Source organism: Schistocerca gregaria, chromosome 6, assembly GCF_023897955.1.
Source record: "Schistocerca gregaria isolate iqSchGreg1 chromosome 6, iqSchGreg1.2, whole genome shotgun sequence".
Lineage (NCBI taxonomy): Eukaryota > Metazoa > Arthropoda > Insecta > Orthoptera > Acrididae > Schistocerca > Schistocerca gregaria.
The window spans coordinates 26,549,183-26,568,149 of NC_064925.1; positions in this window are offsets into that span (position 1 = coordinate 26,549,183).

Below are 18,967 nucleotides of genomic sequence, written 5' to 3' on the forward strand. Positions count from 1 at the left end.
ATCTGAGTGTTGATGAAACACAGAAATTGCATCGGGATTGAATACAACAGTCACCATGCACACTTTCCTAGAATGGAAGTAATGTCTCAAACAGTCCACGATTTAATCGTTCAATGGAAGACCAGTAGTAGTTTCCGATGCACATCTGGAGGCATTCTATAACCTGTGGACTATCTGAGTGTTGATGAAATACAGAAATTGCGTCGGGATTGAATACAACAGTCACCATGCCCACTTTTCTCCATGGGAGTAATGTCTCCAACAGTCTACGCTTTGATCGTTCCCTGGAAGACCAGTAGAAGTTTCCGAAGCACATCTGGTGGCATTCTGTAATCTATGGACTATCAGAGTATTGATGAAACACAGAAATAGCATCAGGATTGAATACAACAGTCACCATGCGCACTTTCCTCCATGGGAGTAATGTCTCAAATAGTCTACGCTTTGATCGTTCCCTGGAAGACCAGTAATAGTTTCCGATGCACATCTGGTGGCATTCTGTAATCTGTGGACTAACAGAGTGTTGATGAGACACAGAAATTGCATCGGGATTGAATACAACAGTCAATATTCGCACTTTCCTCCATGGGAGTAATGTCTCAAACAGTCTACGCTTTGATCGTTACCTGTAAGACCAGTAGTAATTTCCGATGCACATCTGGAGGCATTCCGTAATCTGTGGAGTATCAGAGTGTTGATGAAGCACAGAAATAGCATCGGGATTGAATACAACAGTCACCATGCGCATTTTCCTCCACGGGAGTAATGTCTCAATCTGTCCACGATTTGATCGTTGGATGGAAGACCAGTAGTAGTTTCCGATGAACATCTGGAGGCAATCTGTAATCTGAGGACTATCAGAGTGTTGATGAAACACAGTAATTGCGTCGGGATTGAATACAACACTCACCATGCGCACTTTCCTCCATGGGAGTAATGTCTCAAACTTTCTACGCTTTGATCGTTCCCTGTTAGACCAGTACTAGTTCCCGATGCACATCTGGAGGCATTCTGTAATCTGTGTACTATCAGACTGTTGATGAAACACAGAAATTGAATCGGGATTGAATACAACAGTCACCATCCGCACTTTCCTCCATGGGAGTAACGTCTGAAACAATCTACGCTTTGATTGTTTCCTGGAAGACCAGTAGTAGTTTCCGATGCACATCTGGTGGCATTCTGTAATCTGTGGACTGTCAGAGTGTTGATGAAACACAGAAATGGCATCGGGTATGAATACAACAGTCACCATGCGCACTTTCCTCCATGGGAGTAATGTCTCATACAGTCTACGCGTTGATCGTTCCCTGAATGACCAGTAGAAGTTTCTGATGCACATCTGGTGGCATTCTGTAATCTATGGACTATCAGAGTCTTGATGGAACACAGAAATTGCATCGGGATTGATAACAACAGTCACCATGCGCACTTTCCTCCACGGGAGTAATGTCTCTAACAGTCTACGATTTTATCGTTCGATGGAAGACCAGTAGTACTTTCCGATGCACATCTGGAGGCATTCTGTAATCTGTGGACTATCTGAGTGTTGATGAAACACAGAAATTGCATCGGGATTGAATACAACAGTCACCATGCGCACTTTTCTCCATGTGAGTAATGTCCCCAACAGTCTACCCTTTGATCGTTCCCTGGAAGACCAGTAGAAGTTTCCGATGCACATCTGGTGGCATTCTGTAATCTATGGACTATCAGAGTGTTGATGAAACACAGAAATAGCATCGGGATTGAATACAACAGTCACCATGCGCACTTTCCTCCATGGGGATAATGTCTCAAACAGTCTACGTTTTGATTGTTCCCTGGAAGACCAGTAGTAGTTTTCGTTGCACATCATGAGGCATTCTGTAATCTGTGGACTATCAGAGTGTTAATGAAACACAGAAATTCCTTCGGGATTGAATACAACAGTCACCATGCGCACTTTCCTCCATGGGAGTAATTCTCAAACAGTCTACGCTTTGATCGTTCCCTGGAAGACCAGTAGTAGTTTCCGATGCACATCTGGTGGCATTCTGTAATCTGTGGACTATCAGAGTGTTGATGTAACACAGAAATTGCATTGGGATTGAATACAACAGTGACCATGCGCACATTCCTCCACGGGAGTAATGTCTCAAACAGTCTACGCTTTGATCGTTCCCTGAAAGACCAGTAATGGTTTCCGATGCACAACTGGTGGCATTCTGTAATCTGTGGACTATCAGAGTGTTGATGAAACACAGAGAATGCATCGGGATTGAATACAACAGTCACCATGCGAACTTTCCTCCACGGGAGTGATATCTCAAACAGTCTACGCTTCGATCGTTCCCTGGAATACCAGTAGTAGTTTCCGATGCACATCTGGTGGCATTCTGTAATCTGTGGACTATCAGAGTGTTGATGAAACATAGAAATTGCATCGGGATGGAATACAACATTCACCATCCGCACTTTTCTGCATGGGAGTAATATCTGAAATAGTCAACGCTTTGATCGTTCCATGGAATACCAGTAGTAGTTTCCGATGCACATCTGGAGGCATTCTGTAATCTGTGGACCTTCAAAGTGTTGATGAAACACAGAAATTGCATCGGGAGTGAATACAACAGTCACAATCCGCACGTTCCTCCATGGGAGTAATGTCTGATACACTCTACTCTTTGATCGTTCCCAGGAAGACCAGTAGTAGTTTCCCATGCACATATGGAGGCATTCTGAAATCTGTGGACTATCTGAATGTTGATGAAACACAGAAATTGCATCGGGATTGAATACAACAGTCACTATGCGCACTTTCCTCCATGGGAGTAATGTCTCAAAGAGTCTACACTTTGATAGTTCCCTGGAAGACCAGTAGGAGTTTCCAATGCACATCAGGAGGCATTCTGTAATCTGTGGACTATCTGAGTGTTGATGAAACACAGAAATTGCATCGGGATTGAATACAACAGTCACCATGCGCACTTTCCTCCATGGGAGTAATGTCTCAAACAGTCTATGCTTTGATCGTTCCCAGGAAGACCAATAGTAGTTTCCGATGCACATCTGGAGGCATTCTGTAATCTGTGGACTAACTGAGTGTTGATGAAACACAGAAATTGCATCGGGAGTGAATACAACAGTCACCATCCGCACTTTTCTCCATGGGAGTAATTCTCAAACAGTCTACGCTTTGATCGTTCCCTGGAAGAAAAGTAGAAGTTTCCGATGCACATCAGGAGGCATTCTGTAATCTGTGGACTATCTGAGTGTTGGTGAAACACAGAAATAGCATCGGGAATGAATACAACAGTCACCATGCACACTTTCCTAGAATGGAAGTAATGTCTCAAACAGTCCACGATTTAATCGTTCAATGGAAGACCAGTAGTAGTTTCCGATGCACATCTGGAGGCATTCTATAACCTGTGGACTATCTGAGTGTTGATGAAATACAGAAATTGCGTCGGGATTGAATACAACAGTCACCATGCCCACTTTTCTCCATGGGAGTAATGTCTCCAACAGTATACGCTTTGATCGTTCCCTGGAAGACCAGTAGAAGTTTCCGAAGCACATCTGGTGGCATTCTGTAATCTATGGACTATCAGAGTATTGATGAAACACAGAAATAGCATCAGGATTGAATACAACAGTCACCATGCGCACTTTCCTCCATGGGAGTAATGTCTCAAATAGTCTACGCTTTGATCGTTCCCTGGAAGACCAGTAATAGTTTCCGATGCACATCTGGTGGCATTCTGTAATCTGTGGACTAACAGAGTGTTGATGAGACACAGAAATTGCATCGGGATTGAATACAACAGTCAATATTCGCACTTTCCTCCATGGGAGTAATGTCTCAAACAGTCTACGCTTTGATCGTTACCTGTAAGACCAGTAGTAATTTCCGATGCACATCTGGAGGCATTCCGTAATCTGTGGAGTATCAGAGTGTTGATGAAGCACAGAAATAGCATCGGGATTGAATACAACAGTCACCATGCGCATTTTCCTCCACGGGAGTAATGTCTCAATCTGTCCACGATTTGATCGTTGGATGGAAGACCAGTAGTAGTTTCCGATGAACATCTGGAGGCAATCTGTAATCTGAGGACTATCAGAGTGTTGATGAAACACAGTAATTGCGTCGGGATTGAATACAACACTCACCATGCGCACTTTCCTCCATGGGAGTAATGTCTCAAACTCTCTACGCTTTGATCGTTCCCTGTTAGACCAGTACTAGTTCCCGATGCACATCTGGAGGCATTCTGTAATCTGTGTACTATCAGACTGTTGATGAAACACAGAAAATCGGGATTGAATACAACAGTCACCATCCGCACTTTCCTCCATGGGAGTAACGTCTGAAACAATCTACGCTTTGATTTTTTCCTGGAAGACCAGTAGTAGTTTCCGATGCACATCTGGTGGCATTCTGTAATCTGTGGACTGTCAGAGTGTTGATGAAACACAGAAATGGCATCGGGTATGAATACAACAGTCACCATGCGCACTTTCCTCCATGGGAGTAATGTCTCATACAGTCTACGCGTTGATCGTTCCCTGAATGACCAGTAGAAGTTTCTGATGCACATCTGGTGGCATTCTGTAATCTATGGACTATCAGAGTCTTGATGGAACACAGAAATTGCATCGGGATTGATAACAACAGTCACCATGCGCACTTTCCTCCACGGGAGTAATGTCTCTAACAGTCTACGATTTTATCGTTCGATGGAAGACCAGTAGTACTTTCCGATGCACATCTGGAGGCATTCTGTAATCTGTGGACTATCTGAGTGTTGATGAAACACAGAAATTGCATCGGGATTGAATACAACAGTCACCATGCGCACTTTTCTCCATGTGAGTAATGTCCCCAACAGTCTACCCTTTGATCGTTCCCTGGAAGACCAGTAGAAGTTTCCGATGCACATCTGGTGGCATTCTGTAATCTATGGACTATCAGAGTGTTGATGAAACACAGAAATAGCATCGGGATTGAATACAACAGTCACCATGCGCACTTTCCTCCATGGGGATAATGTCTCAAACAGTCTACGTTTTGATTGTTCCCTGGAAGACCAGTAGTAGTTTTCGTTGCACATCATGAGGCATTCTGTAATCTGTGGACTATCAGAGTGTTAATGAAACACAGAAATTCCTTCGGGATTGAATACAACAGTCACCATGCGCACTTTCCTCCATGGGAGTAATTCTCAAACAGTCTACGCTTTGATCGTTCCCTGGAAGACCAGTAGTAGTTTCCGATGCACATCTGGTGGCATTCTGTAATCTGTGGACTATCAGAGTGTTGATGTAACACAGAAATTGCATTGGGATTGAATACAACAGTGACCATGCGCACATTCCTCCACGGGAGTAATGTCTCAAACAGTCTACGCTTTGATCGTTCCCTGAAAGACCAGTAATGGTTTCCGATGCACAACTGGTGGCATTCTGTAATCTGTGGACTATCAGAGTGTTGATGAAACACAGAGAATGCATCGGGATTGAATACAACAGTCACCATGCGAACTTTCCTCCACGGGAGTGATATCTCAAACAGTCTACGCTTCGATCGTTCCCTGGAATACCAGTAGTAGTTTCCGATGCACATCTGGTGGCATTCTGTAATCTGTGGACTATCAGAGTGTTGATGAAACATAGAAATTGCATCGGGATGGAATACAACATTCACCATCCGCACTTTTCTGCATGGGAGTAATATCTGAAATAGTCAACGCTTTGATCGTTCCATGGAATACCAGTAGTAGTTTCCGATGCACATCTGGAGGCATTCTGTAATCTGTGGACCTTCAAAGTGTTGATGAAACACAGAAATTGCATCGGGAGTGAATACAACAGTCACAATCCGCACGTTCCTCCATGGGAGTAATGTCTGATACACTCTACGCTTTGATCGTTCCCAGGAAGACCAGTAGTAGTTTCCCATGCACATATGGAGGCATTCTGAAATCTGTGGACTATCTGAATGTTGATGAAACACAGAAATTGCATCGGGATTGAATACAACAGTCACTATGCGCACTTTCCTCCATGGGAGTAATGTCTCAAAGAGTCTACGCTTTGATAGTTCCCTGGAAGACCAGTAGGAGTTTCCAAAGCACATCAGGAGGCATTCTGTAATCTGTGGACTATCTGAGTGTTGATGAAACACAGAAATTGCATCGGGATTGAATACAACAGTCACCATGCGCACTTTCCTCCATGGGAGTAATGTCTCAAACAGTCTATGCTTTGATCGTTCCCAGGAAGACCAATAGTAGTTTCCGATGCACATCTGGAGGCATTCTGTAATCTGTGGACTAACTGAGTGTTGATGAAACACAGAAATTGCATTGGGATTGAATACAACAGTCACCATGCGCACTTTCCTCCATGGGAGTAATGTCTCAAATAGTCTACGCTTTGATCGTTCCCTGGAAGACCAGTAGTAGTTTCCGATGCACATCTGGTGCATTCTGTAATCTGTGGACTAACAGAGTGTTGATGAGACACAGAAATAGCATCGGGATTGAATACAACAGTCAATATTCGCACTTTCCTCCATGGGAGTAATGTCTCAAACAGTCTACGCTTTGATCGTTACCTGGAAGACCAGTAGTAATTTCCGATGCACATCTGGAGGCATTCTGTAATCTGTGGACTATCAGAGTGTTAATGAAACACAGAAATTGCATCGGGATTGAATACAACAGTCACCATGCGCACTTTCCTCCATAGGAGTAATGTCTCAAACAGTCTACGCTTTGATCGTTCCCTGGAAGACCAGTAGTAGTTTCCGATGCAAATCTGGAGGCATTCTGTAATCTGTGGAATATCAGAGTGTTGATGAAACACAGAAGTAGCATCGCGATTGAATACAACAGTCACCATGCGCACTTTCCTCCACGGGAGTAATGTCTCAATTAGTCCACGATTTGATCGGTCGATGGAAGACCAGTAGTAGTTTCCGATGCACATCTGGAGGCAATCTGTAATCTGAGGACTATCAGAGTGTTGATGAAACACAGTAATTGTATCGGGATTGAATACAACACTCACCATGCGCACTTTCCTCCTTGGGAGTAACGTCTGAAACATTCTACGATTTGATTGTTTCCTGTAAGACCAGTAGTAGTTTCCGATGCACATCTGGTGGCATTCTGTAATCTGTGGACTGTCAGAGTGTTGATGAAACACAGAAATGGCATCGGGTTTGAATACAACAGTCACCATGCGCACTTTCCTCCAAGGGAGTAATGTCTCAAACAGTCTACGCCTTGATCGTTCCCTGAAAGACCAGTAGAAGTTTCCGATGCACATCTGGTGGCATTCTGTAATCTATGGACTATCAGAGTCTTGATGGAACACAGAAATTGCATCGGGATTGATAACAACAGTCACCATGCGCACTTTCCTCCAAGGGAGTAATGTCTCAAACAGTCCACGATTTTATCGTTCGATGGAAGACCAGTAGTACTTTCCGATGAACATCTGGAGGCATTCTGTAATCTGTGGACTATCTGAGTGTTGATGGAACACAGAAATTGCATCGGGATTGAATACAACACTCACCATGCGCACTTTTCTCCATGGGAGTAATGTTCCCAACAGTCTACGCTTTGATCGTTCCCTGGAAGACCAGTACAAGTTTCCGATGCACATCTGGTGGCATTCTGTAATCTATGGACTATCAGAGTGTTGATGAAACACAGAAATAGCATCGGGATTGAATACAACAGTCACCATGCGCACTTTCCTCCATGGGAATAATGTCTCAAACAGTCTACGTTTTGATTGTTCCCTGGAAGACCAGTAGTAGTTTTCGATGCACATCATGATTCATTCTGTAATCTGTGGACTGTCAGAGAGTTGATGAAACACAGAAATAGCATCGGGATTGAATACAACACTCACCATGCGCACTTTTCTCCATGGGAGTAATGTTCCCAACAGTCTACGCTTTGATCGTTCCCTGGAAGACCAGTACAAGTTTCCGATGCACATCTGGTGGCATTCTGTAATCTATGGACTATCAGAGTGTTGATGAAACACAGAAATAGCATCGGGATTGAATACAACAGTCACCATGCGCACTTTCCTCCAAGGGAGTAATGTCTCAAACAGTCCACGATTTTATCGTTCGATGGAAGACCAGTAGTAGTTTCCGATGCACATCTGGAGGCAATCTGTAATCTGAGGACTATCAGAGTGTTGATGAAACACAGTAATTTTGTCGGGATTGAATACATCACTCACCATGCGCACTTTCCTCCTTGGGAGTAATGTCTCAAATAGTCTACGCTTTGATCGTTCCCTGGAAGACCAGTAGTAGTTTCCGATGCACATCTGGTGGCATTCTGTAATCTGTGGACTAACAGAGTGTTGATGAGACACAGAAATAGCATCGGGATTGAATACAACAGTCAATATTCGCACTTTCCTCCATGGGAGTAATGTCTCAAACAGTCTACGCTTTGATCGTTACCTGGAAGACCAGTAGTAATTTCCGATGCACATCTGGAGGCATTCTGTAATCTGTGGACTATCAGAGTGTTAATGAAACACAGAAATTGCATCGGGATTGAATACAACAGTCACCATGCGCACTTTCCTCCATAGGAGTAATGTCTCAAACAGTCTACGCTTTGATCGTTCCCTGGAAGACCAGTAGTAGTTTCCGATGCAAATCTGGAGGCATTCTGTAATCTGTGGAATATCAGAGTGTTGATGAAACACAGAAGTAGCATCGCGATTGAATACAACAGTCACCATGCGCACTTTCCTCCACGGGAGTAATGTCTCAATCAGTCCACGATTTGATCGGTCGATGGAAGACCAGTAGTAGTTTCCGATGCACATCTGGAGGCAATCTGTAATCTGAGGACTATCAGAGTGTTGATGAAACACTGTAATTGTGTCGGGATTGAATACAACACTCACCATGCGCACTTTCCTCCTTGGGAGTAATGTCTCAAACGTTCTACGCTTTGATCGTTCCCTGTTAGACCAGTACTAGTTCCCGATGCACATCTGGAGGCATTCTGTAATCTGTGGACTATCCGACTGTTGATGAAACACAGAAATTGAATCGGGATTGAATACAACAGTCACCATCCGCACTTTCCTCCTTGGGAGTAACGTCTGAAACATTCTACGCTTTGATTGTTTCCTGTAAGACCAGTAGTAGTTTCCGATGCACATCTGGTGGCATTCTGTAATCTGTGGCCTATCTGAGTGTTGATGAAACACAGAAATTGCATCGGGATTGAATACAACACTCACCATGCGCACTTTTCTCCATGGGAGTAATGTTCCCAACAGTCTACGCTTTGATCGTTCCCTGGAAGACCAGTAGAAGTTTCCGATGCACATCTGGTGGCATTCTGTAATCTATGGACTATCAGAGTGTTGATGAAACACAGAAATAGCATCGGGATTGAATACAACAGTCACCATGCGCACTTTCCTCCATGGGAATAATGTCTCAAACAGTCTACGTTTTGATTGTTCCCTGGAAGACCAGTAGTAGTTTTCAATGCACATCATGATTCATTCTGTAATCTGTGGACTATCAGAGTGTTAATGAAACACAGAAATTGCATCGGGATTGAATACAACAGTCACCATGCTCACTTTCCTCCATGGGAGTAATGTCTCAAACAGTCTACGTTTGATCGTTCCCTGGAAGACCAGTAGTAGTTTCCGATGCACATCTGGAGGCATTCCGTAATCTGTGGAGTATCAGAGTGTTGATGAAACACAGAAATAGCATCAGGATTGAATACAACAGACACCATGCGCATTTTCCTCCACGGGAGTGATATCTCAAACAATCTACGCTTCGATCGTTCCCTGGAATACCAGTAGTAGTTTCCGATGCATATCTGGTGGCATTCTGTAATCTGTGGACTATCAGAGTGATGATGAAACACAGAAATAGCATCGAGATTGAATACAACAGTCAACATGCGCACTTTCCTCCATGGGAGTAATGTCTCAAACAGTCTACGGTTTGATCGTTCCATGGAAGACCAGTAGGACTTTCCGATGCCCATCAGGAGGCATTCTGTAATCTGTGGACTATCTGAGTGTTGATGAAACACAGAAATTGCATCGGGATTGAATACAACAGTCACCATGCGCACTTTCCTCCATGGGAGTAATGTCTCAAACAGTCTATGCTTTGATCTTTCCCAGGAAGACCAATAGAAGTTTCCGATGCACACCTGGGGCATTCTGTAATCTGTGGACTAACTGAGTGTTGATGAAACACAGAAATTGCATCGGGAGTGAATACAACAGTCACCATGCGCACTTTCCTCCATGGGAGTAATTCTCAAAGGGTCTACGCTTTGATCGTTCCCTGGAAGACCATTAGTAGTTTCCGATGTACGTCTGGTGGCATTCTGTAATCTGTGGACTACCAGAGTGTTGAAGAAACACAGAAATAGCATTATGATTGAATACAACAGTCACCATGCGCACTTTCCTCCTTAGGAGTAATGTCTCAAACAGTCTACGCTTTGATCGTTCACTGGAAGACCAGTAGTAGTTTCCGATGCACATCTGGTGGCATTCTGTAATCTGTGGACTATCAGAGTGTTGATGAAACACTGAAATGGCATCGGGATTGAGTACAACAGTCACCATGCGCACTTCCCTCCATGGGAGTAATGTCTCAAACAGTCTGCGCTTTGATCGTTCTCTGGAAGACCTGTAGTGGTTTCCAATGCACAACTGGTGGCATTCTGTAATCTGTGGACTATCAGGGTGTTGATAAAACACAGAGAATAAATCGGGATTGAATACAACAGTCACCATGCGCACTTTCCTCCACGGGGGTGATATCTCAAACATTCTACGCTTTGATCGTTCCCTGGAATACCAGTAGTAGTTTCCGATGCACATCTGGTGGCATTCTGAAATCTGTGGACTATCAGAGTGTTGATGAAACACAGAAATAGCATCGGGATTGAATACAACAGTCACCATGCGCACTTGTCTCCATGGGAGTAATGTCTCAAACAGTCAACGCTTTGATCGTTCCCTGGAAGACCAGTAGTAGTCTCCGTTGCACATCTGGTGGCATTCTGTAATCTGTGGACTAACAGAGTGTTGATGAAACACAGAAATTGCATCGGGATTGAATACAACAGTCAATATTCGCATTTTCCTCAATGGGAGTGATGTCTCAAACAGTCTACGCTTTGATCGTTTCCTGGAAGACCAGTAGTAGTTTCCGATGCACATCTGGAGGCATACTGTAATCTGGTGACTATCAGAGTGTTGATGAAACACAGAAATTGCATCGGGATTGATTACAACAGTCACCATGCGCACTTTCCTCCATGGGAGTAATGTCTCAAACAGTCTATGCTATGATCGTTCCCTGGAAGACCAGTAGTAGTTTCCAATGCACATCTGGAGGCATTCTGTAATCTGTGGACCTTCAAAGTGTTGATGAGACACAGAAATTGCATCAGGATTGAATACAACAATCACCATGAGCACATTCCTCCATGGGAGTAATGTCTCACACAGCCTATGCTTTGATCGTTCCCAGGAGGACCAGTAGTATTATCCGATGCATATCTGGTGGCAATCTGTAATCTGTGGACTGGAAGACCAGTAGTAGTTTTCGATGCACATCTGGAGGCAATCTGTAATCTGTGGACTATCAGAGTGCTGATGAAACATAGAAATTGCATCATGATGGAATACAACAGTCACCATCCGCACTTTTCTCCATGGGAGTAATATCTGAAACAGTGTAGGCTTTGATCGTTCCCTGGTATACCAGTAGTAGTTTCCGATGCACATATGGAGGCATTCTGTAATCTGTGGACCTTCAAAGTGTTGATGAAACACAGATATTGCATCGGGAGTGAATACAACAGTCACAATCCGCACTTTCCTCCATGGAAGTAATGTCTGATACAGTCTACGCTTTGATCGTTCCAAGGAAGACCAGTAGTAGTTTCCGATGCACATCTGGAGACAATCTGTAATCTGTGGACTAGCAGAGCGTTTATGAAACACAGAAATTGCATCGGGATTGAATACAACAGTCACCATCCACACTTTCCTCCATGGGAGTAACGTCTGAAACATTCTACCCTTTGATCGTTTCCTGGAAACCAGTAGTAGTTTCCGATGCACATCTGGAGGCAATCTGTAATCTGTGAACTATCAGAGTGTTGATGAAACATAGAAATTGCATCATGATGTAATACAACTGTCACCATCCGCACTTTTCTCCATGGGATTAATATCTGAAACAGTGTACGCTTTGATCGTTCCATGGAATACCAGTAGTAGCTTCCGATGCACATCTGGAGGCATTCTGTAATCTGTGGACCTTCAAATTGTTGATGAAACACAGAAATTGCATCGGGAGTGAATACAACAGTCACAATCCGCACTTTCTTCCATGGGAGTAATGTCTGATACACTCTACGCTTTGATCGTTCCCAGGAAGACCAGTAGTAGTTTCCCATGCACATATGGAGGCATTCTGAAATCTGTGGACTAACTGAGTGTTGATAAAACACAGAAATTGCAATGGGATTGAATACAACAGTCACAATGCGCACTTTCCTCCATGGGAGTAATGTCTCAAACAGTCCACGATTTGATCGTTGCCTGGAAGACCAGTAGTAGTTTCCGATGCACATCTGGAGGCATTCTGTAATCTGTGGACTATCTGAATATTGATGAAACACAGGAATTGCATCGGGATTGAATACATCAGTCACCATGCGCACCTTCCTTCATGGGAGTAATGTCTCAAACAGTCTACGCTTTGATCGTTCCCTGGAAGACCAGTAGGAGTTTCCGATCCACATCAGGAGGCATTCTGTAATCTGTGGACTATATGAGTGTTGATGAAACACAGAAATTGCATAGGGATTGAATACAACAGTCACCATACGCACTTTCCTCCATGGGAGTAAGGTCTCAAACAGTCTACGCTTTGATCGTTCCCAGGAAGACCAGTAGTAGTTTCCGATGCACATCTGGTGGCATTCTGTAATCTGTGGACTATCAGAGTGTTGATGAAACACTGAAATGGCATCGGGATTGAATACAACAGTCACCATGCGCACTTCCCTCCATGGCAGTAATGTCTCAAACAGTCTGCGCTGTGATCGTTCTCTGGAAGACCTGTAGTGGTTTCCAATGCACAACTGGTGGCATTCTGTAATCTGTGGACTATCAGGGTGTTGATAAAACACAGAGAATAAATCGGGACTGAATACAACAGTCACCATGCGTACTTTCCTCCACGGGAGTGATATCTCAAACATTCTACGCTTTGATCGTTCCCTGGAATACCAGTAGTAGTTTCCGATGCACATCTGGTGGCATTCTGAAATCTGTGGACTATCAGAGTGTTGATGAAACACAGAAATAGCATCGGGATTGAATACAACAGTCACCATGCGCACTTTTCTCCATGGGAGTAATGTCTCAAACAGTCAACGCTTTGATCGTTCCCTGGAAGACCAGTAGTAGTCTCCGTTGCACATCTGGTGGCAATCTGTAATCTGTGGACTAACAGAGTGTTGATGAAACACAGAAATTGCATCGGGATTGAATACAACAGTCAATATTCGCATTTTCCTCAATGGGAGTGATGTCTCAAACAGTCTACGCTTTGATCGTTTCCTGGAAGACCAGTAGTAGTTTCCGATGCACATCTGGAGGCATACTGTAATCTGGTGACTATCAGAGTGTTGATGAAACACAGAAATTGCATCGGGATTGATTACAACAGTCACCATGCGCACTTTCCTCCATGGGAGTAATGTCTCAAACAGTCTATGCTTTGATCGTTCCCTGGAAGACCAGTAGTAGTTTCCAATGCACATCTGGAGGCATTCTGTAATCTGTGGACCTTCAAAGTGTTGATGAGACACAGAAATTGCATCGGGATTGAATACAACAATCACCATGAGCACATTCCTCCATGGGAGTAATGTCTCACACAGTCTATGCTTTGATCGTTCCCAGGAGGACCAGTAGTATTATCCGATGCATATCTGGTGGCAATCTGTAATCTGTGGACTGGAAGACCAGTAGTAGTTTTCGATGCACATCTGGAGGCAATCTGTAATCTGTGGACTATCAGAGTGCTGATGAAACATAGAAATTGCATCATGATGGAATACAACAGTCACCATCCGCACTTTTCTCAATGGGAGTAATATCTGAAACAGTGTAGGCTTTGATCGTTCCCTGGTATACCAGTACTAGTTTCCGATGCACAAATGGAGGCATTCTGTATTCTGTGGACCTTCAAAGTGTTGATGAAACACAGATATTGCATCGGGAGTGAATACAACAGTCACAATCTGCACTTTCCTCCATGGGAGTAATGTCTGATACAGTCTACGCTTTGATCGTTCCAAGGAAGACCAGTAGTAGTTTCCGATGCACATCTGGAGACAATCTGTAATCTGTGGACTATCAGAGTGTTGATGACACACAGAAATTGAAGCGGGATTGAATACAACAGTCACCATCCACACTTTCCTCCATGGAAGTAACGTGTGAAACATTCTACTCTTTGATCGTTTCCTGGAAGACCAGTAGTAGTTTCCGATGCACATCTGGAGGCAATCTGTAATCTGTGGACTATCAGAGTGTTGATGAAACATAGAAATTGCATCATGATATAATACAACAGTCACCATCCGCACTTTTCTCCATGGGAGTAATATCTGAAACAGTGTACGCTTTGATCGTTCCATGGAATACCAGTAGTAGCTTCCGATGCACATCTGGAGGCATTCTGTAATCTGTGGACCTTCAAATTGTTGATGAAACACAGAAATTACATCGGGAGTGAATACAACAGTCACAATCCGCACTTTCTTCCATGGGAGTAATGTCTGATACAGTCTACGCTTTGATTGTTCAAAGGAAGACCAGTAGTAGTTTCCCATGCACATATGGAGGCATTCTGAAATCTGTGGACTAACTGAGTGTTGATAAAACACAGAAATTGCAATGGGATTGAATACAACAGTCACAATGCGCACTTTCCTCCATGGGAGTAATGTCTCAAACAGTCTACGATTTGATCGTTGCCTGGAAGACCAGTAGTAGTTTCCGATGCACATCTGGAGGCATTCTGTAATCTGTGGACTATCTGAATATTGATGAAACACAGGAACTGCATCAGGATTGAATACAACAGTCACCATGCGCACCTTCCTTCATGGGAGTAATGTCTCGAACAGTCTACGCTTTGATCGTTCCCTGGAAGACCAGTAGGAGTGTCCGATCCACATCAGGAGGCATTCTGTAATCTGTGGACTATATGAGTGTTGATAAAACACAGAAATTGCATAGGGATTGAATACAACAGTCACCATACGCACTTTCCTCCATGGGAGTAATGTCTCATACAGTCTACGCGTTGATCGTTCCCTGAATGACCAGTAGAAGTTTCCGATGCACATCTGGTGGCATTCTGTAATCTATGGACTATCAGAGTCTTGATGGAACACAGAAATTGCGTCGGGATTGATAACAACAGTCACCATGCGCACTTTCCTCCACGGGAGTAATGTCTCTAACAGTCCACGATTTTATCGTTCGATCGAAGACCAGTAGTACTTTCCGATGCACATCTGGAGGCATTCTGTAATCTGTGGACTATCTGAGTGTTGATGAAACACAGAAATTGCATCGGGATTGAATACAACAGTCACCATGCGCACTTTTCTCCATGTGAGTAATGTCCCCAACAGTCTACGCTTTGATCGTTCCCTGGAAGACCAGTAGAAGTTTCCGATGCACATCTGGTGGCATTCTGTAATCTATGGACTATCAGAGTGTTGATGAAACACAGAAATAGCATCGGGATTGAATACAACAGTCACCATGCGCACTTTCCTCCATGGGGATAATGTCTCAAACAGTCTACGATTTGATCGTTCCCTGGAACACCAGTAGTAGTTTCCGATGCACATCTGGTGGCATTCTGTAATTTGTGGAATATCAGAGTGTTGATGTAACACAGAAATTGCATTGGGATTGAATACAACAGTTTCCTTGCGCACATTCCTCCACGGGAGTAATGTCTCAAAAAGTCTACGCTTTGATCGTTCCCTGAAAGACCAGTAATGGTCTCCGATGCACAACTGGTGGCATTCTGTAATCTGTGGACTATCTGAGTGTTGATGAAACACAGAAACTGCATCGAGATTGAATACTACAGCACCATCCGCACTTTCCTCCATGGCTGTAATGTCTCAAACAGTCTACGCTTTGATCGTTGCCATGAATACTAGTAGAAGATTGCGATGCACATCTGGAGGCAATCTGTAAACTGTGGACTATCAGAGTGTTGATGAAACATAGAAATTGCATCGGGATGGAATACAACAGTCACCATCCGCACTTTTCTGCATTGGATTAATATCTGAAACAGACTACGCTTTGATCGTTCCATGGAATACCAGTAGTAGTTTCCGATGCACATCTGGAGGCATTCTGTAATCTGTGGACTTTCAAAGTGTTGATGAAACACAGAAATTGCATCGGGAGTGAATACAACAGTCACAATCCGCACTTTCCTCCATGGGAGTAATGTCTGATACACTCTACGCTTTGATCGTTCCCAGGAAGACCAGTAGTAGTTTCACATGCACATATGGAGGCATTCTGAAATCTGTGGACTATCTGAATGTTGATGAAACACAGAAATTGCATCGGGATTGAATACAACAGTCACCATGCGCACTTTCCTCCATGGGAGTAATGTCTCAAACAGTCTACGATTTGATCGTTCCCTGGAAGACCAGTAGGAGTTTCCAATGCACATCAGGAGGCATTCTGTAATCTGTGGACTATCTGAGTGTTGATGAAACACAGAAATTGCATCGGGATTGAATACAACAGTCACCATGCGCACTTTCCTCCATGGGAGTAATGTCTCAAACAGTCTATGCTTTGATCGTTCCCAGGAAGACCAATAGTAGTTTCCGATCCACATCTGGAGGCATTCTGTAATCTGTGGACTAACTGAGTGTTGATGAAACACAGAAATTGCATCGGGAGTGAATACAACAGTCACCATCCGCACTTTTCTCCATGGGAGTAATTCTCAAACAGTCTACGCTTTGATCGTTCCCTGGAAGAAAAGTAGAAGTTTCCGATGCACATCAGGAGGCATTCTGTAATCTGTGGACTATCTGAGTGTTGGTGAAACACAGAAATAGCATCGGGAATGAATACAACAGTCACCATGCACACTTTCCTAGAATGGAAGTAATGTCTCAAACAGTCCACGATTTAATCGTTCAATGGAAGACCAGTAGTAGTTTCCGATGCACATCTGGAGGCATTCTATAACCTGTGGACTATCTGAGTGTTGATGAAATACAGAAATTGCGTCGGGATTGAATACAACAGTCACCATGCCCACTTTTCTCCATGGGAGTAATGTCTCCAACAGTCTACGCTTTGATCGTTCCCTGGAAGACCAGTAGAAGTTTCCGAAGCACATCTGGTGGCATTCTGTAATCTATGGACTATCAGAGTATTGATGAAACACAGAAATAGCATCAGGATTGAATACAACAGTCACCATGCGCACTTTCCTCCATGGGAGTAATGTCTCAAATAGTCTACGCTTTGATCGTTCCCTGGAAGACCAGTAATAGTTTCCGATGCACATCTGGTGGCATTCTGTAATCTGTGGACTAACAGAGTGTTGATGAGACACAGAAATTGCATCGGGATTGAATACAACAGTCAATATTCGCACTTTCCTCCATGGGAGTAATGTCTCAAACAGTCTACGCTTTGATCGTTACCTGTAAGACCAGTAGTAATTTCCGATGCACATCTGGAGGCATTCCGTAATCTGTGGAGTATCAGAGTGTTGATGAAGCACAGAAATAGCATCGGGATTGAATACAACAGTCACCATGCGCATTTTCCTCCACGGGAGTAATGTCTCAATCTGTCCACGATTTGATCGTTGGATGGAAGACCAGTAGTAGTTTCCGATGAACATCTGGAGGCAATCTGTAATCTGAGGACTATCAGAGTGTTGATGAAACACAGTAATTGCGTCGGGATTGAATACAACACTCACCATGCGCACTTTCCTCCATGGGAGTAATGTCTCAAACTTTCTACGCTTTGATCGTTCCCTGTTAGACCAGTACTAGTTCCCGATGCACATCTGGAGGCATTCTGTAATCTGTGTACTATCAGACTGTTGATGAAACACAGAAATTGAATCGGGATTGAATACAACAGTCACCATCCGCACTTTCCTCCATGGGAGTAACGTCTGAAACAATCTACGCTTTGATTGTTTCCTGGAAGACCAGTAGTAGTTTCCGATGCACATCTGGTGGCATTCTGTAATCTGTGGACTGTCAGAGTGTTGATGAAACACAGAAATGGCATCGGGTATGAATACAACAGTCACCATGCGCACTTTCCTCCATGGGAGTAATGTCTCATACAGTCTACGCGTTGATCGTTCCCTGAATGACCAGTAGAAGTTTCTGATGCACATCTGGTGGCATTCTGTAATCTATGGACTATCAGAGTCTTGATGGAACACAGAAATTGCATCGGGATTGATAACAACAGTCACCATGCGCACTTTCCTCCACGGGAGTAATGTCTCTAACAGTCTACGATTTTATCGTTCGATGGAAGACCAGTAGTACTTTCCGATGCACATCTGGAGGCATTCTGTAATCTGTGGACTATCTGAGTGTTGATGAAACACAGAAATTGCATCGGGATTGAATACAACAGTCACCATGCGCACTTTTCTCCATGTGAGTAATGTCCCCAACAGTCTACCCTTTGATCGTTCCCTGGAAGACCAGTAGAAGTTTCCGATGCACATCTGGTGGCATTCTGTAATCTATGGACTATCAGAGTGTTGATGAAACACAGAAATAGCATCGGGATTGAATACAACAGTCAC